The sequence below is a fragment of the Perognathus longimembris genome, chromosome 18 (assembly GCF_023159225.1).
Source record: "Perognathus longimembris pacificus isolate PPM17 chromosome 18, ASM2315922v1, whole genome shotgun sequence".
NCBI lineage: Eukaryota > Metazoa > Chordata > Mammalia > Rodentia > Heteromyidae > Perognathus > Perognathus longimembris.
Window position 1 is genome coordinate 29,655,731 of NC_063178.1, and position 22,488 is coordinate 29,678,218.

At 40.2% G+C, this 22,488-nt stretch overlaps 1 pseudogene; it reads left to right on the plus strand.

Moving 5' to 3' along the window:
• Positions 1-1,839: 1,839 nt before the first annotated feature.
• On the plus strand, positions 1,840-10,665 carry LOC125366893 (annotated as a pseudogene).
• Positions 10,666-22,488: the final 11,823 nt, after the last annotated feature.

Sequence of the window (22,488 nt, forward strand, 5' to 3'; positions counted from 1 at the left end):
AACACTGGGAATCATGATTGCCATACTAAGAACATCTCCCTCTTGGAGATCAGCATCTGGCTGCCAACCTTTTTCCCCACTAAGAAATGTACCATTTTTGGAATGTGGCAAAGAGACCAGCTAAGCACCTAGATGGAAACAAATGGATTAGAGAATTCATCTTTTCTCTAGAATTTAGAAGCTACAAACAGGCCTTAAAACCTAGCTATTTCTCAGTTGTTCTAAGAGTGGGAGTCAGCGTAACAACCACACTCCCATATTAGGAAGGCTTCAGAATTCAATTGTGTCCCAGCCCCCTGCACTCAAACAGTGGAGAACCAAACATGTATTAAATGTCACAGACATCTATCTGTGAAGTAACCGACTCCACCAGTGCTACCTTGACCATGACTATAAGGATAGCGCCAAATCTCAACAACAAAAGAAGAAACTCCACTAAGTACTGTATAAAAATTAAGAAACCTTGTCATAATATCAGTGGATGTCTAGTTGCATCAAATGGCTCACCTTCTGATTTCCAATTGCAGTGGCCCACTTACCTACAAGAAAGACTTTGGGAATAAATATTACTATCTGTTGTCTGTAGCATGCATAAAATTTTACTAACCAGATGATAGTTCTCTTCATATCTGTAGGTAACAAAAATATCCATTGGCTGAAACTATAATACTCAATGTGTCTATATTAGCAGACACAGAGAGAGAGAGAGAGAGAGAGAGAGAGAGAGAGAGAGAGAGAGAGAGAGATCAGAGCCTGGATACTGTCCTTGAGCTTTTTTGCTTTAGGTCAGCACTCTGCCAACTTGAGCCACTCCCAGCTTTTGGCTGGATAATTGGAGATAAAAGTCTTACAGATGCCAGGCTGGCTTGAAATCTCTATCTTCAGATATCACTCTCAAGTTGTTAGGATTATGATCGTGATCCACTAGCCTACAATAAGAATGTTTAAGCAGTGACCTCAAATTTAAGTGTTACCAAAGAAAACTTCTCAGAGCACTAGCTTGTGGGGAAAGAAATATGCCTGCAGCCTTCTAGTACAAAACTCATGCTACTGACTCAGGTGTTTGTAATCACTTTATCCTCTGCAGTGACAGCTGGGATTGCGAAAATATAGGTATTCTGGAATAAAGTGAAGAAATTGTATCCCTGGAAAGAAGGAGCTACATTGAAGGAAACCAGAGTCTTCTCCTATGAGCAGGCAGAAAATTACTCAACAGTAGATGCAAAATAAAATCATGAAACAAAGCTGTTTCAGGTGCAATAAAATTTGGAAGTCAGGGTACAGAAGACAAATAATATTGATGTGTGCACCCAAGTTTCCTCAGCTATTGCCCATACTGAGAACAAAAACAGTTCATGGACATAAAATACTGACTCACTTATGTCTTGTTCTCTTGTTGCCTAGAAGCATCACTGTTACTTCTATTGGTTTCCAAAGTGTATAGAGGAAAAAACCCAGCAATCATCACATCTCCATCCATGTGCACCTGGTGCTTCATTGTGGAAATGCAGCTAGTGCTAGCCAAGGACCTGACAGGGAGAGGCAACTGGAGAGGAAGGAGTATGAAAGTTAAAGGACACATGCCTGAAACATTTGCCAAGCTGAAATTCTGGCTGGAAGTTATGCCCATAGGGTTAGTTGTATATATTTTTGTATGTGTATCTTTTTATTCACAGATGTACACTATAAGCCACCTTCTTTCATTGAAGCCTTTTGTGAGTACTTAAGAAAAATGCGTAACACTCTTCCCTGGGGCTCTGCATCTGAAGATTTGAATCAAGGAGAAAAACATGGGTTGGAAAACATGTTTGCAGGTTCTCCTTCTTCATCTCAGGCGCCATGATTCTCCCCAAGATGACAGATATTGATGCTCCAGGGATGAAGTTACTTGGATATATTTGGTCCAATATCTGTCTTAAGAAACTATTTGCCTTAAATCCATTCAGGATGATGAAATTGGATTGCAGCAAAGGATGCCATGTCAGCATCCACAGAATATGCCCAGAAAAAATGTATGCTAGTGAGATGTCAGCCAGTTATTATGGCATCACACCCAGAGAATCTCTTCACACACCCAATGCCCATAATAGCTACAGAACGTCACTGGTTGACCCAAGCAGGTTTCAAGTGCAGAGGCCTCTACAAATGCATTCCTTCACTATTGCCGAACAAAACAATAATAATTAGTCAAGGTCAATATAGAAGTTGATTTGCACCTTTGCATTCTTAACTTTCAGCTTCAAAATGCTCATTTTTACTCAACACTCAACATGCTAACGTAGATCGAGATTGTTTCCCCATGATGCACTGGTCTGAGAACATGTGGTAATGGAGAGAACACTTCTCTATCACAAGGCTCAATGGACACCAAAATCAACTCTGTTTTTTGCTTGTCAAAATATAGTAGAACAAAATTCCATGCACAGACCTCAAAGGCCCTGGAGAAGAGAGCTAAATTCAGAGCAGTGAAGGTATTCTGTATAAGGCTCCAGTGTTGGATATATTATACTGATCATCATGCACTGGGTATCTGAAATTATGCATCACAGTATAAATGAAGGACTAAATAGCATATGTACTTTAAAGTAACAGAAGGAAAAAAAACCTTCCTAATGATGTTGCGACTTGTCTATTATACTTGTATACTCATTATATTACACAGGATTTTATCACTTTTTTTTTTTTTTTTTTTGGCCAGTCCTGGGCCTTGGACTCAGGGCCTGAGTACTGTCCCTGGCTTCTTCCCGCTCAAGGCTAGCACTCTGCCACTTGAGCCACAGCACCGCTTCTGGCCGTTTTCTGTATATGTGGTGCTGGGGAATCGAACCTAGGGCCTCGTGTATCCGAGGCAGGCACTCTTGCCACTAGGCTATATCCCCAGCCCTTATCACTTATTTTTTAAGTTCTTAGTAAAACATGATAGCTGTCCAAAGCATTTATTTAGACACATTACACATATACATGCAGTGGACCATAATCTCACAAGGTAGTGGCACTGATTCATATCATAAATTTATTCATAGTTTTATGAGGAACTTACAGACTGATTTCCATCATGGATGGATAAAATTATCACGAACCCCATCAGATAGAAGTCGTCCACTCATACTAGAATCGGAGTTTTGTACTTTTATATACTTTATTTCATAAGTTTGAAGATTGTTTTAAACTTTTACTCTCAGCTCTAGTTTCTTAGGATATGTTTTCATCACATTTATTCAATTTACACTCACTGATATTCTTGAATATGTGCTTTATATCTTTTGCACACTTTGGAATACTCATCAGTTTAGATAAAATCTTTTCAAATACTGTATTTTCTCCATCTGGTCTTCCCCAATACACAAATTGCAGAAATATTTGATCATTTTATGGAGTCTATTATTTTCTTCTAATTTTTGGTGGCACTAAGGTGTGAGCTTAGATCCTCATTGTCCTTAGAAATTGCTCAATCCTTCAAGCTATATGCTTACCACTTTTGCATTTAGTTTTATTTTCAAAGGAAATCTAGCTCTCTTGTGCAGGCAGATTTCAGGTCCTACTTCAGGTTAGTGAGTATCTGGGAATAAAGGTGTGTATTATCTATCCAACCTTTGTACTTTTAATTTGTTTCTCAGTGATACACTTGATATATGTATTTTATCTGCTTTTAAATTTAGGCTCATTTTATCTTACCTGAATTTCATATACATGAAAGTTTACACAATTATTTCTAGAAATTGCATTTCTCTGTTTAAATTCTTTTCATTAACTTGCATTTTGTACACATTTTTATATAGTTTCCTTTATTTAAAATAGCTATTTCATTATATTGGTAATTCCAATCCTTGGGATATCTATGGCTCTACTACTGCTTTCTTAAATATATGCCACATTTACCTATGTATATGACATTGTAAATTTACTCTGGCCGTGGGGTTCAAAGACGTCTGGAAGCTGAAATAGACATGTTTTCTCCAGATAAAACACATTTCTCCAATTTCAGGCAGGAAGAAAGAAGGAATACTCACATATTCTCATCGTAGATGGAGTTGGAATGGAGACTGGGTTATCATTTTATGTTGGTCCAACTCTCATCTGATCCGTGGTGTATTGAGGATGAGCCCAGCAGTATTCATTTCATACTTACCCACTTCTGATTTGAGATCTACTCATCAATAGAAGACTATGGAACTCTCCCTCCAGCTGTCCAACCTTGAGGGTTGTAAATTTTAAAGCAGGGGCAGGATTCACATCAAAACTGCTCTGAGACAAGAACTTTATAACTATGGAGACGTTACCTCAGAGGGTTCTAAGAGGCAGTCGTGGGAAGGGGTGAATGCTGATGTCATAATGGTTACTACCTTCTCTCAACTGCTTTCAGCAACCACTCTATACCTTCACTATGGTGTTTTCAGCTCAAATAATATAAATATCTGCTATGTCAGTCCATATTACTCTTTTTCTGATAAGAGTATGATAAAGAAATCATAGTAGATTGAAGATAGATGAAGTAACCAGTGAGACTATTTTAATAAAATTATTCTACCTGAAACTATACTGTAGTCATGACCCAACATTATAATCTCTTTACAGAAAGTGGCCAGAAAGAAACCTTCTCCTCTACTCAAGATGAAAGACATGGAAAAACCTCTGGGAACATTAGAAAATGAAGCAAACAATCAGGAAGGTAAAGGAAAAGAATAAGAACTGTAAGAATGGCAACAATGGAAATGGTAGTCTGAATTTGGAGGGATAATGGTGGGGTGCTTTACATATTTTATTCATAGCTGTCCTCTGAAATGGCTAATGATAGAACAGATCCCACAACTTTTCTAAAATAGGGAAATATATACTTGAAAACAGATAGTTATGCTTTGTTTATAAGAAATCATACATTTGTCAAGGTAAAAATTCATCTAGACCCATCACCACCATATCACATTTTAAGAATGAAGGCCAGGGGCATGTAATTACTTTACACTATTTGACTAATCTGGAGACAAAACCCATAATCATAATGTGATTTTGGAAATGCTGATGAATATGTTGCATGAAATGACAACTTATTTATATACCTAATGTAAATCATTCTATTTGCTAGCATGTGCTCTCTTATAGCTTCTTAGGAATGAAGTCTGCAATCCAGGTGCTCATAATTTGCATTTATAATCCTAGCTACCCAGGAAGGGGAGATCTAAAGACAAAAGTTCAAGGAATATTGGGTAAGGAAAGTCCACAAAAGTCTTGAACCACCAAAAATCCAGAAGTGGAATGGTGGCGCAAATGGTAGAGCACCAGAAGGATTAAACAAAAATGTTAAGGGGCAACTCTTAGATCTTAATTGAAAGCACTTGTACTGGTACCAAATAATGAATTTCACTACTGAGTATCCTGAATGTAATATTTGTGTTCCATTGGGCATATATGCCTCATATTCTCTAATAACATTAAGTCATTACTTATTTTTAAATGAGAGATAATAGTTGTATTATCAAAGCAGTTTCTCTGAAAGCAATCTTGAAAGAACTTAGAACTGAACAACTGATCTTAATTCTGAGTTAGTGTCTATCAATTATAAAGGCAAAAATATTGAAAGGGATTTAGATATTCTTATGACAAAGGGAAGGCATAGCATTCAAACAAACCACTCATTTTCCAACAATAATCCATTAAGTAGAGTGATGGAAGATAAAGCTCTCTGCATTACATGTGCCTGTATTAAAATGTTCAAGCTTTTCCCATTAGATTTTTCCCTTTTTAAAAACTCAAACTGCTAAGCAATTGTAGAAAGAGTTTACAGTTCCAGAAGTGTGTTGGGAATACAGTGCTTCTAGGAAAAAATGTCACCCTTCCTTTATTCATCCATATTTGCCCCTCCCATCCCTAGTTACAAGTTACATAGTGTGCATTGAATACAATGAACTGCTCACACATGTACTCTACATATGTCTGCCTCCCTTTCGCCCCTCAACATTATCTCCATTTCCTGATATCCATTATGTTTAACTGAACTTCAGATTTTCAGATGAGATATGCCTTTGGTTTCATCCCACAAGTATAACAACCTCTCGTCAGTTTGTGTGTAAATGCATCCAAACCCTGTATTTGTTAACATATTTCATTGCATTCTAGACCTAACTTCTACTTTTGAGAGCAAACGTGTGCTATTTCTTTCTTCCTCATCCTCGCTTGCCTCACTTTATATGAATATATACAGCACTGTGTATTCTGTGGCCCAGGCTCTGCATGAGATGCTTCTTCATCAAACAGAAGTACCAATAATGGGAAACAGAAAAGGTATTGTGACTTCCTCTGCACAGATAAGGCCTTCTGTTTTGGATGGTACACACCATGAGGAAAGTCACTTCCTAAATGTTTTTTTTTAATTGTATGAAATGAAATATTTCATGTATTTTTCCAAAACCCAAGAAATTATACTTGTTTAAATGTCTGTGAGGAACACTATAAGGAAATGTAGGCCAGTAGCAAGGACAAAATATATTCCATGTTTCTATATATTCTTTTAGTTACAAATAACCTCAACATGCTCATAGCTAATGTTTTGAAAACTGTAGGTATACCTTTTCTCTATGAGTTTATTAAGCAAGAGCAAAATGAGACCTGGTAAAACAGAATTATCCATAATTTGCATAAGTGTTCTAGCTTAGTTCTGCTTTACATATTATAATTATATTAACCTGAAACTATAGGCATTCATAAAATTTATTATTGTGGAAAAATGTATCTAGGAAACTGAGAATTCTCTCACTCATGACTATTTACATGGAATCAGTTTCTGCTGAAAAAGCCTTCTACTTCTTTGCTGAGTGACCAAGATTTTTAAAAGATTGTTTTTATTCCTCCATAGTTCCCCCCCCCCCCGGGATAGTTCATTAGATCTCTCTGCTACACTCACATTTAAATTTTGAAGCAGAAATTAAAGTCAGTCAAGAGGTTTACTTAGTTCAGGTTTTCCGGGCTAGATTTACCTCCCCTGGTGTGGGGATGCTAAGCTTGCTCCCTTATCAGTGCTCCTCTTTTCACCCTCTCCCCTGGGCACCTGACCAGCAGGTGGCCAAGGTGGAGCAAGGGACACGGGCTAGCCTAAGGTGCACATGGCCGAACGAGATCCCCTTGTCCTCCCCCCTTACCCACCAAGGAAGCCAGGTGCAGACGGATCTCGGAGAGCAATCCAATTTAATCGGGAGGGACTCACAGTAATATAGTAGTGATGATGAAGATTGAGCATGAGCTGGCGAGCTTGTCCATCCAAGGACCTCCCTCATGGGCTAACGTCACTTCCCATAGTACCGTCCTGTGGGCAAAGCACGTGAAAAGGGAGCACACATGCTCGCTGGCGCAAGGTGGGGGATGGTCTCAAAGCTACCCCTTCTAGTTCTGGACCCAGAAGGAGATAGGGGTGGCCCAATTCCACACTGCCCTAGGGCTGGGGGAAGGGCGGCGTCTCGGGAGCGCTCTCCTCGCCCTTCCCCCCTTAAGGCCAAGATGAATCCCCAACACAGGTTTTCAGTGTTATAACCATGGGATGTTCTTCACCATAAGATGGTGTATCTCTTTCAGCTGCAACCTTTTCTGAAGAACATCCAATTTCACAATCCTGCTGGAGATTAAGTCATTTTGCATGAGAAAAAGACATTGGGGGCAGAGTATGACGTTTTGAACATTTAGAATTTTCCAGAACATCTTCAACTAGAAGTGAATGTAGGAAAGTTTTCTCCAAATTCTCTCTATGGCCATCAACTGTCTTTTTCTGAAGATATGGTAGAGTGGGCCATAGAATCTATTTCCAGCTTAAGAAATTGTATTAACTGACTCTTACATACAAAGGGAACAGACGAATTTAACAGGGATAGGAAATGTTGACCCATGCCTATAAACCTATCCTTTCAGAAGGCGATGTCCTCAGATTTACCAGTACAGGTCAGTTTAAAGCCCAGTGGAAAGAATATTCTTTAAGGAACTTATCTCAATTAACCACCAAAAAGTCAAATGGAGCTGTGGCTCAATTGGTAGAGTGATAACCTTCAGGAAAAATAAATGTTCAAGGACAGTGTCCAGACCCTAAGTTCAAACCCCAGGATTAGCAACCAAAAAACAGTTAACAGTGTTTCTAAATGTTTACATAGAGTGTCATCATAAAATATAAATGGCATTTTTCTTAGCAGGTTTCTATGCTCAGACAATGTACTGGAAGAGTCAATCACTTGAAGTGTTTGAAAGGTATATGTGGCTCCGTTCTGTGGAGGTTTTCTTCAATGGTTAGTTGTGATGCTACTTAAACATCTTTGGTGAGAGGAATCAGTAGACTATGTGAGAAGAAGACTCTCACATTATGGCCACTGGGAAAATAAGAAAATATGATGGGCCTGGAGTTCATATAACACTATAAAAGTGAGGTCTGGGATTTACATACAGCATACTTCCAAAGCTCCAAAGAAAATTCTTTCTCCTCTCTCCTCATAATGTCTCAGATGAGTAGGAGACATCATATAATAGTGACATGAATTCAAGGAAGTTCCACAGGGCTGGCAGGACTTACTTTCTCATTAACATCCACCTTTTAAAGGTCTTACATTTCTCAACAGTTCAAGAGGATAGGTAGAGATCAAGGCTATAGCATACAAGCTGTTTGTGACATGATGTGGGATTTATTGCAGCAGCATTCAGTTAACTGACTAGATTTATGTGCATAGAAATACTATGCTTAATAGTCCTATTCATTATAACCCTGCAGTGACTGACACCTATCTAATTTTTTTCAGGCTCCTCATTCTTTCTGCAGTGAAAGTTGTGGTCCTGGATTCAGGAAATCCCCTCAGAAGGGGAAGGCTGCCTGTTGCTTTGATTGCACTCCTTCATCAGAGGATGAAATGGCCAATGGGACTGGTGAGTTCATGTTTAGAAAGAAATTCATACTCTCTTCTAGTGCAAAAATGGTGTATTTGAATTGCAGAGTCAAATCCTCCTTCATTTCGTCTAATTGTGACAATGAATGATACTGTTCCTTGAACAAAAACATTACAGGCTCTGAATTATGTATGCGATCTTTTTTCTAGTCTGTTGTATGCATGTGAATTCAGGTACTCAGTCATGTAAGTATAACTTCTATCATAATAAATGAAAAGCATTTTTTTAAGTACAAAGTCTCCCTTTTCTCCAAATTACTTTTAGACTTAAAAAAAAGAAACCCAGTGATTTTGCATATCTTTACGTACTAGTGCTCAGAACTGTTCTTGCAACAGAGCACCTGCTGTGGGTTGAGTTTGGTGAAGGAAGCAGGCAGTATTGTTGTGCATAGAATGACTTCAGTGCTTCAAAGATTGAGTTGATTTTCTGTTTTCTACTGCTTTACATGTGCGTATTAGTGACAAATATAACAACTGCAAGGAATGGCTACAGGGCTCCTATTTAGATTGGACGAAACGTACAGAAAAGTGCAAGTGTTACTATCTACAATATTGGATGAGGGGTTGAAGGGGGCAAACAAGGCTGAGAATTATGATGGCAGCATGAAGGGATCAGAAAACTTTGTTAGGAAATTAGAAATGGCAAAGAATAATAAGAGCGATAGTTATTATGGGTAAAAAAATTTTCAATTAGATTAAAATAGAGTGTGAGCATGAATAACGAAAAATTAGAGATGATACCTGGTAATAATTGGTAAGGTTTTTTTTAATGCTTTTAAATATTGACATGCTAGAACTATCTTTATGTAGGGATTTCCTAATTTGTTTTTAAGTACTGAAAAGTTACTCATGGCTGTTGTACTTCCTCATCAGATATGGAGCAGTGTGTGAAATGGCCAGATCATCAGTATGCCAACACACAGAGAAACCAGTGCCTCCTAAGAGCTGGAAGTTTTCTGGCTTATGGAGAGCCCTTGGGGATGGCCTTGAACTGCATGGCTCTTTGCTTATGTACACTCACAGCAGTTGTTCTTGGGATCATTGTGAAACATCACAACACCCCCCCCCCATTGTTAATGCTAATAACCAGGCTCTCAGTAACATCCTGCTCAGTTTCCTCATTTCCTGTTTTCTCTGTTCCTTGTTCTTTATTGGCTGACCCAACACACTTACCTGCTTTCTGCAGCAAACCAAATTTGGAGTTGCATTCACTCTAGCTGTTGCTGCTGTGTTGGCCAAAACTGTAACTGTGGTTCTGGCCTTCAAGGTCATTCTCCAGGGAGAAGGATGAGGTGGCGGCTGTATCAGGGGCTCCTAACTTCATCATTCCAATCTGCACCCTGATCCCGGTGACTCTCTGTGGACTCTGACTAGGAACCTCTTCATTGAACCTCTCTTCCTTGACACAGATGCACATTCTGAACATGGCCACCTAATCAAGTACTCACTACTTTCTACTGTGTCTTGGGATACCTGGGCTCCCTGGTCCTGGCCAGATTCACTGTGGCTTTCCTGGCCAGGAACCTGCCTGACACCTTCAATGAAGCCAAGTTCCTGACCTTCAGCATGCTGGTGTTCTGCAGTGTGTGGCTCACCTTCCTGCCTGTCTCCCACAGTGCCAAGGGGAAAGGTTATGGTGGCTGTGGAGGTCTTCTCCATCTTGGCTTCTGGTGCAGAGCTCCTGGGCTGCATCTTTGCCCCTAGGTGCTACATCATCTTCTTAAGGCCAGACAGAAATGTTCTGCATGGCTTCTGAGATAAAACACACACTGGGAGAAATAAGTCCTAGTAAGATGAAACTTACATGTTTGTTCAAATGTTTAGAAGGTGTACACTAAATCTTTACTCCCTTTTTCCATCTGATACAAGCTTGTGCCGTTGGAATCACTTCTGTGAATAACTGACACTTAAAAATTTCTCCAGTTATGGTAATGTCACTAGTTGTGGCCTGAGCCAGTTAAATTTGAATTTTATTCTGTATATTGTTCTTCATGTTTACCCCTCACATATTCCATCACCTCCACTAGCATACTTTCACTATTAACTGGTTTTCTAATTTTCCTCTCTTAATCATTTGCCTAAGATTTCTTTTTTCTCTGGTGCCAGTCCTGTGGCTTGATCTGAAAGCCTGCATAATGTCCCTGAGTATTTTTGCTTAAACCTAGTACTGTACTACTTCAACCACAGCTCTACTTTTGACTCTGGACTTTCCCCCAGGTTGGCACCAATTCATGACCCCCAAGATTACAGCTTCCTGAGTAGTTGTGATTAAGTCTAATTTTCTAAATTAAAAAAAAAAAAACAGTAACTTCCTGTCAGCACATCACTCTCCTTCTTAATTCTCAAATACATTTCTGTATTATCTTTTTCTCATCAAAATTCCACTTTTTCCATATACTCATTAGAGTATTTTGTATATGCACTGCATATTTCTATTCATAAGTATGCATTTTTCATATTCCTCAATCTGATTTTTTTGGATCAATCTCCCCTCATCCTCTCCATTTTCATTCCCTGTCTTTTTTACATTCATCTTTCTTCCTCCTGTCCCTCTCTGCCTTCTCCATATTGTTTCAAAATTTCAAGAATGGGTTTCATATGTTACAAAAATACACTTAAATTGTATAATCTTTCCTATGGTTTATCCTCTGTTGTTACTGTATTTAATTTTAGGCCCCTGAGTATCATATACACATTTATCTGAATTAGGGAAGGGAAGAGAAGAGGAATTTCAAAATAGTGAGACAAAGGATAAAGTGATCCAGTACAACAGTGATACTCTCATTACAATATGTTGGAAACTAACTGTGCAAATCAGGAGGGGGTGGGAGGATGGAAGGTGGGAGAAAAGGGAGGGAGGGTTTAACAAGTATGACAAGAAATGTGCTCCTTAACATACATATTTAAATGTAACCCCTCAGTAAGTCACCTTGACAATGAAATTAAAATAAAAAATAATGAAACAAATTCAAGTATGTACCACAGGGATTCTTTTAACTTTTCAGAGACATAGAAGGAAATGTGATGGGGTGAAAATACAGTGGCCACTATCCCAGAGGATGTGAGATCAAAATCTTCGCTCATTCATCATTTCAGTATACATATATTTATTGATAGCTTTTTCATAGGATGATTATTACTCAACATAGTACATATATACCTGAAAGAAATAGACAAAATTCCTACCGTGTAAGTACAAGACAATCAGAAAATGAGTGGATAGTATTCCTGTTATGTAAGAGGTGCTAAGAAGAATCCCTTGTGAATATGGAACACTTTCTTTTGCTTTGTACTTGAAATTTTGCCATACTCGATAGGAAACTGGCATCCATCAACTTAATAGAGTTCCAGTAAGGATTTATAATTATAAACATGATTATAAATTAGGGTTGATTCTGGGTAATTTTCTTTAGCAGTAAAGTATAATCTCTGGGGAAAACATTCAAGAAACACAAATCTTCCCGTTTTTTAATTAGGTCCTGAGGACATTTGAGATCATAAAAATTTCTTGAGCCATAGTAGCATAGCAGATTATTTTCTTGGCAACAACACATGATATTCACAACCTCCCTGATAAATAAGAACACTCTGGGAAAAGCCACCATCAGAAATAATGATCTGCTTGTCTTTATTTTTCATTGTCAGGTACTGAGAACTATGTTCATATTCCTTGGCAAAAAAATTCATTTCAAAGAAAGGGAATAGCATGAAAGACAAATCTCTTTTCGGCTTTGTGCACTTTTAAAATTCATCAAAGAGCTTTGCATTTACCTCTATAGGAATAAAGGACAGAGTTAACAAAGAACGTCTCTAAAATCTTGATGCAGAAAGATGAGCAGATGTTGAATTGTAAGGACTGTGATTGTTTTATGACACCCTTTGTGGGAATCTGTGAGTTTCTGATACGCTGACAACTTCTCTGTGTTCAAGCCATAAGTGATAGTGAGGTGATGGTGTAATGAAGACAGAAATGAAGAATGATGCTGTAGAGGCAAGAGTGATTAGTGACCATTTGAATCTTATTCTTAAAGAAATTACTTTCCCTCTATTTTACATTTCTTTATAAAGTCTCCAAATCTTATGAATTACATGGAAAACTCACAGACATGGTTGGAGGCTGGGTTACTTCTAATCTGAGCCTCAGCGTCCATTTGGTGGGATTGGATAGAGAGAACTGAATTTATTTTGAAGTTATTGGGTTTTTCCCCCTCTTTTTATAGATTTAACCTAGGCAAGAATGACCTCAGGAAATGGCTCTTTAGTGAAGGATTTTTTTCTACTTGAATTGACACAACAGCCAGATTTCCAATTGCCTCTTTTCTTCCTCTTCTTGGGAATTTCTGTGACCTCCATTCTGAGGAACAACTTTCTTTTCAACCGTTCCTTCATTGATCTCTGCTACTCCTCTATTATAATTCCAAAATTGATAGTGAGTTTTGTTAAACAAAGTATCATCTCTTTTGCTGAGTGCCTGGTGCAGCTCTTTTTCTTTACTTTCTTTGTTATCGATGAATGCTGTATATTGACAACAATGGCCTATGACAGATATGTGGCTATCTGCAATCCTTTGATTTATAAGGCCACCATGTCACCTCAGGTCTGCCTTATCATGACGGTGGGTGTGTATGTGATGGCGTTTGTGGGTGCCATGGCCCACACTGGATGCATGCTGAGACTCACCTTCTGTGATAACAATGTCATCAATCATTATATATGTGACATACCTCCTCCCTGAACCTCTCTTGCACAGAGCACCTCCATCAATGAGCTGTTGGTTTTCATTGTGGTAGGGTCAATTGTGGTAGGGGCCTAGCCTTATCATCTTTACTTCTTGTGTCCTAATAATCTCCAACATTGCCTGCAACTATTCTTAGAGGGAAAATACAAAGCTTTCAGTACCTGCAGTTCTCACCTGATTGCTGTTTCTCTCCTGTTAGCATGAAAGTATCTCCTAGGGCTCAGGTCCCTACCACCCCGTCTATGTCCAACCCTGCTGGCAGAACTGATTTTTTTCTTCAATTTGTCATGCCCATCCCTGGCTTGATGATGCTCTTCTTGACCTCAAGTGCTCTTTTCCTACTTTTGGAAACTTAATATTTAGACTTTGAATGTGAGAATATTTCCTCAGATTCATCCTTCCCCCTTACCTGTCCTCGCAGTATCCCATTTCTTTCACAGTGATAACTGCCTTGTGCATAGTGCTTACTGTCTGTTAGGAAGGTTGAGCGTTGGGGGTGGGGTAGGGAGATGGAGGGACAGAGATCTCAGTGGCAAGGTGCTTTCAGGAGATCCCTGGTTCTTCTGGGTACTCTGGGAGCACTGGACGCTGAGTGAGGTCACATGGAATGCAGCACTGGCTCTGGGTGGCCCCTAAAGTTTAGACATAGGGAGGGAATGAACTGGACAGCCAAGAGAGGGCAGAGGAACAGGACCCAGACTTATTGGTAGTGAAGCCATGTGTGAAGATATACAGGCAAACTTTGGAGTCAGAACTCATTAAAATATTGCCAGTAAAATGAGCACCTAAAGGACTGTTGTGTTCCACACTCAGAAAACAAAAATGAAGGAAAGAAAACTCCAAGCCAGCACACAAGGCTTTCACAGTACCAAAGTATTACCTGCATCACTCCTGGGGTTTTCTTCAAGATGAATCCCTTCGGGTCAGACAAGTGGAGGGATGTGTATGTAGGAAGTCCCTTCTGGAAGCAGGCTATCACTGCAAGGTCACAACGCAGATTCTTCAATCCAGCTATCTAGGTTTGTATCCTGGGGTCCCTCTGACCTGTGGGACTTTGTCTGGTGACTTCGTCTTTGAGTCCATTTCCTCATTAGCACATTTCAGACTGCAGTCCCTCAGGGGCCTCCTAAGATGGTTAGTAACATCCAACATGAATGCCAGTCAGAGCAAGAAGTGCCCTTGAGAAATGAGAATTGGACCTAGTCCTGAAGACACAGAGACCAAACTGGGAACCATTCAGCCATGGACTCCATAGTGGGGGCTGTGGATAGATCTGTGGGTGGAGCGGGAGTTAGGGGTGACAGTGCCTGGGAGAAGTGGGCTTGGCTGGCTCTGCAGGTAAGGTGACGATTGGTATAGGGGCTCCCTGCTCAACCAGCATCTGAAGGTAATGGTCTGCCAGCAGGCATTACTGGCACCCTCTACTTACCAGGAACCCCCCCCCCCCCGCCCAATAGCTTGGTTTGCAACAGGAGATGTTTCAATATTCATTGAGGAAGGCACCGGCTCTGTTGGTCATTTACTGAGTTTGTGACAGCGGTCAGCACACAGTGAGACTGCTGACAGCTCTGTGTTCGGTATCTGAATTTGGCTCTCCCTTAAGTTACAGCAGGCACGTTTCAAAGACCATACAATATTATGGAAAATATTGCCTCTGAGATGAGTGAATAGATTCATATATGCATATATGGTGTACTAAGAGGATAGGCCAATAAAATGCCTTCTAATTCCCCTGTGAGTTGGAAGATGCCACTCAAAGAAGACAGGGAAGTGAAAGAGGAGGTCACGCTGTTGGGAGGCTGGAGTAAAAGTTGTTGAATGCAGGGAGCAAAAGATGCTTATGCCCCTGAGAAGGCAAAGGCATGGCTGGCCTCTTTTTCTGCATATACAGTGTAAGGTTGCTACTGAGCATCTGAACTTCTGGTGGGAGGAGACAGAAAGAAACATGGCTGTAATACGTGCCCCCATCCCGCCAAAAAAAAAAAAAAAAACTGTAAGAGTTCCCCAACTGAGGGGATGCTGTCTGAGAACTCCAAGAACCCTCCAGGAACAAAAAGAAGGCCAGCACTCCCCTCCAAAAGGAAAAAAAAGGAATGAAGAAAACAGCAAAGAGAAAGGGAGAAAAGAAGGGAAGAGCAGAGGAGGGAAGTAAGGGAAAGAATGGGAGAAGAGGTGGGGAGGGAAGAATGAACATGACTCAGTCAAGAGTGTGGTGTGCTTCCCCTTCTGATATCAGTGACTCATGGCTAAAGGCCAGGGTTGGGCATTGTCTGCAGATTGACTGGAAGGGGACGCAAACTGAGATGAGAACATGGTTGGGGTGACTTCTTTCTTATGCGGTTGGCATTTTCTCTATCTTTCTAATCATGGCATTGGCTGTTTGATGAGCATCCTTGGGGCAAAGCCAGTCTACCCCCCCCACACACACACAAACTTATCAACATAAGGGGCATGCATCAGAAGAGTGAAATCAAAGATCAGGTATGGATGAGCCACTCAGTGGTTTTCCTGAGCCAGCCAGACTGCCAGGTGTCAGAAGTCCCAGTTATGCCAGTGTCTCTCCTGTGCTGCCGGAAGACCCAAGACAGAGGAGGCCCAGGGGCTGCTGGCTCCTGGAGATCTGAGGAGCGATGAACACCCCAGAAATGGTGCTTCCAAGTTTCATGCCAGCAGCCAGCTACATTTCTCTGGGTGTGGTTTGTGGGATAAAGTATCTCTTTAAAACACATAGGCAGCCTTTTGTCACTTGGTTTAATTGTGTGTATTGCAACCTCTTTAATTGGTTTCATGTCGGGAATGAAGGACTGAAATGGAAGCATGGCTCTCAGGGGCGCCATGTTGGTACTGAGATGGCTTGTTATATTTCTTTTTATATCTGTTGTTCTTTTCCTGAAGGCAAGGGAGGTAATATAATAATCTTTGGAAGACAAGTTCATTCCACAGGATACTGACTTGGACTGCTCTCATTGTGGCCCAAAGAGAAGGAGAAGACAATCCCAGTGGGAGCGAGACATGGGATATACCTGTGAGACTTTCCTATAAGAATGCCTTGGGCTGGGAATATGGCCTAGTGGCAGTAGTGCTTGCCACATACACATGAAGCCCTGGGTTCCATTCCCCAGGACCACATATATAGAAAATGGCCAGAAGTGGGAGGAAGACCGCGGAGGAGAAGCAGAGCCCTAGCGGAGCTCCCTCTGACATTGCAGCTTTCTCACACCATAGAAATTTTTACTCCTAGAAAGACAGCCAAAATAAGCTCTAACAGTACAGGGATTCTGACCAGGAAGGAAAAATCAACTTTGCTGGTCTGAAAACACAGATTTGAGCTCCGGGCGGCGTCCCGCAGCCGCGCCTGTGCCGGCACCGGCACAGCGCCCGGCACAGCAACCCACACTCCGTGCAGCTACAGCGAGAAATACTCCAGACGGCGGCTGAGCACGGACGACCTGACATCGCAGAGACAGCGTGAGTACCCCACAAAAGATATTCTCACTCGTGCCCACAGACCAGCTTCTGGAAGGCATCCCTGTCCCCACCGCCAGAGCAAAGTGCCATCTTTGCCACTGGCATAGGGTCAGACAAGATTGGAACTGAAGCGGGCCAGGGGAAATCGAGGTCAAAAAAGCCATCTTTGAAAAGGGCAGTAGGGCCGGAATCAGTGAGAGCCAGCTCCGCCCAGGAGAATGCCCCCTGCCCTGGCGGGAGGCGAGCCCTGGGCTGCGGCTTAGCCAGAGGTGCCCGTCCTGCCCCCCGATATTTCTAAATTTAAAGCAAAAGCTGCGAGCAGCTACCCGTGGCACAGAAACACCAGAGGGAGGAACAAACAGTTCCTGGGACAGCTAAAAGGTCCCTTCACAGAGGAAGCCCAATTCCCAGCCCAAAATGGAGCTGCATTCCATAGCCACCTATGCTAAGGAGGCGGCCTCCCTCAGGCAAGCAACTCTCAGCCGAGCAAAACAGGCCAGAGACGCCACACCCTGCTGAGTCCACAGCCAATTCAAATCCAGGCATCAAAGGCAGTGGCCCCACAGCAGACAGAGGAGCCACAGTTCCTGAGACTGCTCACGTCCCCATCTACAGAGGACACCAAGGCCCATCTGCAAGCTGTGCGAACCTCAGAGACCCAGGATTGCACCAACAGGGGAGAAGGGTCAGAACAGATCCACCCCTTGCAAACTGAAATCAAGTCAAACCAGCCAATCAGGAAAATAGGCTCCAGACCATTGCAGGGAAACCAGAGACTGGGGAGAAACCACCCAAACAAGAAGGACTCCATTTTTTTTTTCTTTTTCTTTTCAAACATTTTTTTAACATTTTCTTTAAATTTCTTTTTAATTTTTTCACATCTGAAACATCATTGGTTGTTTTTTGTTTGTTTGTTTGTTTTTTGTTTATTTGTTTTCCATTTTTACCGGTTTGTTTTATCAAGTTTTTTTTGTTTGTTTATTTGTTTGGGTTGTTCCTTTTCTGTTTTTTTTCTTTTTATTTACTTTTTCTTCTGTTTTAAATAATTTTTCTCTGTTTTGTGTAACTGTCTTCCAGTATTTTTACTTTATTTCTCTCTTTGCATTCTCTTTCTTTAAAAATTACTTTCCTATGAATAACACCTCCACTCTTTTCTGCTAACTCTCCAGTGTCTGTCATTTTAACCTTGTTCTTTCTACTGATTCTTCTCTTCTCCACATTTCCACGTCACTGAAACTAAACCAAAACCACCACCACCCCCAATACATTTTACTCTATTCTCTTTACTACCTCCAACTTAACCTCCTGACTTAGTGCCTGGACCTCCAGGTTCCATTGACTCCTGGTTATTGAATAGAGGGTATCCCAGCTTAATCCGAGTGAATCAAAGGGGTTCATAGAGAAAGCCAGTCCTAAAAGAACTTAATATAAAAACAAGAATTGCGTATAGGGTTGTAACAGTAAATAAGTAACTACTGAATACAGGGCCCTGGATCGGTTGTTATATTGAAATTGTATTCTTTAGGAACACCAAATCTAACTTTATAGACAGGTATACAAGTTATCTGTATATAATTGTGAACTTGTAAGATTTACACAACAGTGCTTGGTAAGGGCTGCTTTGGGTCTTAAACGGTGCTCACAGGCGCTGGTAGACTGACATCCCCAATTCAAATGGGCAGAAGAAACACAAGAAAGATGGCAAACAATGAAGCCTTATCCTCCACTCAAAACAAGCAGGAAGCAGAGCAGTCAATCAAAAACATAGAAGAGAACCCCCAAAATGCTCTACAAAGTCTACTGATAAACATGATAAATGAAAAGTTTGAATCTCTTCAGTCAATTATTCTAGAGCGTGAGGAGGCAAAGCAAAAATTAATGGAGAATTTCATGGCATCCACAAATAGAAAGATAAATGAGCTTCAAGAGTCAAATGAAAAGATAGCTACCCAGCTTAAAGATTTGAGAGACAACACTCAAAACCAAATTAATGAAGTTAATGAATAAAGAAGTCCATACAGGACCTAAGAAATGACATGGAAATCATAGGAAAGACCAGTCAAAAGGAAAAGAGATTCGAAATCAAGTAGCTAGCCTACAGTCCCGACTAACTGAAGCAGAGGATCGAATCTCAGGAGCTGAAGATTCCTTAGATTCTATGGAGAAAGATCAAAAATCAATACAAATCCAGTCCAATCAACAAAAGAGATCGCTACAAGAGATTCAAGACACGATCAGGAAGCCCAATTTAAGGATAATAGGTATTGAGGAAAACTTGGAGAAAGAGGTTAATGGCATAGGCAACCTATTTAACAGAATATTAGCTGAGAACTTCCCAAATATCCAGAAGGAAAGGCCTATACAGATACAAGAAGCATTTAGAACCGCAAATCGACCAGACCAGAATAGGACATCTCACCGACACATTGTGATCAAAACAGCTTCAGCAGAGTGCAAGGAAAAAATACTCAAAGCTGTTAGGGCAAAGAAAACAATCACATATAAAGGAAAAGCAATCAGAATTACCCCAGACTTCTCAGCAGAGACCATGAAAGCAAGGAGAACCTGGAATGAAATATACCAAACTCTAAATAAAAAAAATTACCAACCAAGAATTCAGTACCCAGCCAAACTCTCCTTCATAGCCGAAGGTCAAGTAAAAGTCTTCCACAATAAGGAAAAACTGAAACAATATATCTCCACCAAACCAGCTTTACACAAAATTCTTAAAGATGTACTATACAGGGAAAATAATCAAGATCCCAACACAGACAGAGAAATGAACCCTAATTAGTAAACATCAGATCAAGAAATGGGAAGACACAGCTTTAAACAAGATAGTGATAATGAAAGGAACAAACGATCATCTCTCAATCCTAACTGTCTACATTAATGGACTTAATTCTCCAATCAAATGACATAGGCTCATGAGTTGGATCAAAAATCAAGATCCATCTTTCTGCTGCCTCCAAGAGACACATCTATCCAGCAAAAGTAAACATCTTCTAAAAGTGAAAGGCTGGAAACAAATCTATCAAGCAAATGGCCCCCATAAGCAGGCTGGAGTTGCAATCCTAATATCAGACAAAATTGACTTCAAATTAAAAAAAGTAAGAAGAGACAAAGAAGGTTACTACATACTAGTAAAAGGATCTCTCCTACAGGAAGAAATAACCATTCTAAATATCTACACACCAAATGCAGGAGCACCCAACTTCATCAAACGAACACTACTGGCTCTAAAAACACTCATAGACCCAAACACACTGATAGTTGGGGAATTTAAAACTCCACTATCACCTCTGGACAGATCAACACGCCAAAAACTGAACAAAGAAACCACAGAACTAAAAAATTGCATAGACCAACTAGACTTAATCGACATCTACAGAATATTCCACCCAGCAAGGACAGAATACACATTCTTTTCGGCAGCACATGGAACACTCTCCAAAATAGATCACATCTTAGGGCACAAAGAAAATCTGTACAAATTCAGAAGTATCAAAACCATTCCCTGCATTCTCTCAGACCACAATGGAATAAAATTAGAGCTCAACTCAACCAGTCACCACAGAAATTGCTACAATTCATGGAGACTAAACAACAAACTGCTGAACCATCAGAGGGTCATTGAAGAAATTAAAACGGAAATTCAAATGTTTATGGACTTCAACCAAGTTGAGGACACAAAGTACCAGCTCCTTTGGGACACAGCAAAGGCAGTACTCAGAGGAAAATTTATATCTCTGAGTGCATACATCAACAAACTGGAGAAACAGCAACTCAATAATTTAAGGAAGCACCTTAATTTCCTTGAGAGAGAACAACAAGCCAAACCCCAAGTCAATAGACAGAAGCAAATAACTAAAATAAAATCAGAATTAAATCAATTAGAGACGAAAAAAACCATCGAAAGAATCAACAAAACAAAGAGTTGGTTGTTTGAAAAAATCAACAAGATACACAGACCCCTGGCAAACCTGACCAAAAAACAAAGGCAGCACACTCAAATCAACAAGATAAGAGATAAAACAGGTAACATCACCACAGAAATAACCGAAATTCAGAAAATAATAAGGGACTATTTTGCAAACCTTTATGCCAACAAATTCAAGAACTTGGAAGAAATGGATGATTTCCTAGAAAAAAATCATATCCCCAAATTGAACCATGAAGATTTAAACCTCCTAAACAGACCCATATCCAGTATTGAAATAGAAACGGCAATAAATGATCTCCCATCTAAGAAAAGCCCAGGTCCAGACGGATTCACTGCAGAATTCTACAAGACCTTCAAAACAGAACTCGCACCAATATTTCTCAAACTCTTCAATGAAATTGAAAGAGAACATTCACCTCCAGACTAATTCTATGAAGCCAGTATAACCCTCATCCCAAAACCAGGCAGGGACTCATCATGGAAAGAGGACTATAGACCGATCTCCCTGATGAACATAGATGCAAAAATTCTCAACAAAATTCTGGCCAATCGACTTCAACAGGTCTTCAAACAAATCATACACCACGATCACACTGGATTCATCCCAGGGATGCAAAGTTTATTTAATATATGCAAGTCAATTAATTTAATCCACCACATCAACCGGAGCAAGATAAAGAACCACATGGTTTTATCTCTGGATGCGGAAAAAGCGTTTGATAAAATCCAGCACCCATTTATGGTAAAAGCCCTGGAAAAACTGGGATTCCAGGGAACATTCCTGAATATAATCAAGACCATTTATGACAAACCAACAGCAAGCATAACTCTAAATGGTGAAAAACCAAAGCCATTCCCTTTAAAATCAGGAACAAGGCAGGGATGTCCACTCGCTCCCCTGCTCTTCAACATAGTACTAGAATTCCTAGCCAGAGCAATCAGGCAAGAAGAAAATATAAAGGGGATCCAAGTAGGCAAAGGTGAAGTTAAACTCTCTCTCTTCGCAGATGACATGATCCTATACCTAAAGAATCCCATAGACTCTACCCCCAAGCTACTAGAGCTGATCCAAAACTTTGGCAAAGTTGCAGGATATAAAATAAACCTTCAAAAATCAACGGCTTTTCTCTATGCTAACTACCCAAAGACCCAGGCTGATATCAGGAAAGCAACTCCTATTGCAATACCGTCAAAAAACATGAAATACCTAGGAATAACCTTAACCAAAGAAGTGAAAGACCTCTTTGATGAGAACTTTAAAACCTTGAAAAACGAAATTAAGTCAGAACTAAGGAAATGGAAAAACCTCCCATGCTCCTGGATTGGGAGGATTAATATAATAAAAATGGCAATATTGCCAAAGGCTATCTACAAATTCAATGCAATACCCATTAATATCCCAACACCATTTTTTGATGAAATAGAGGAAG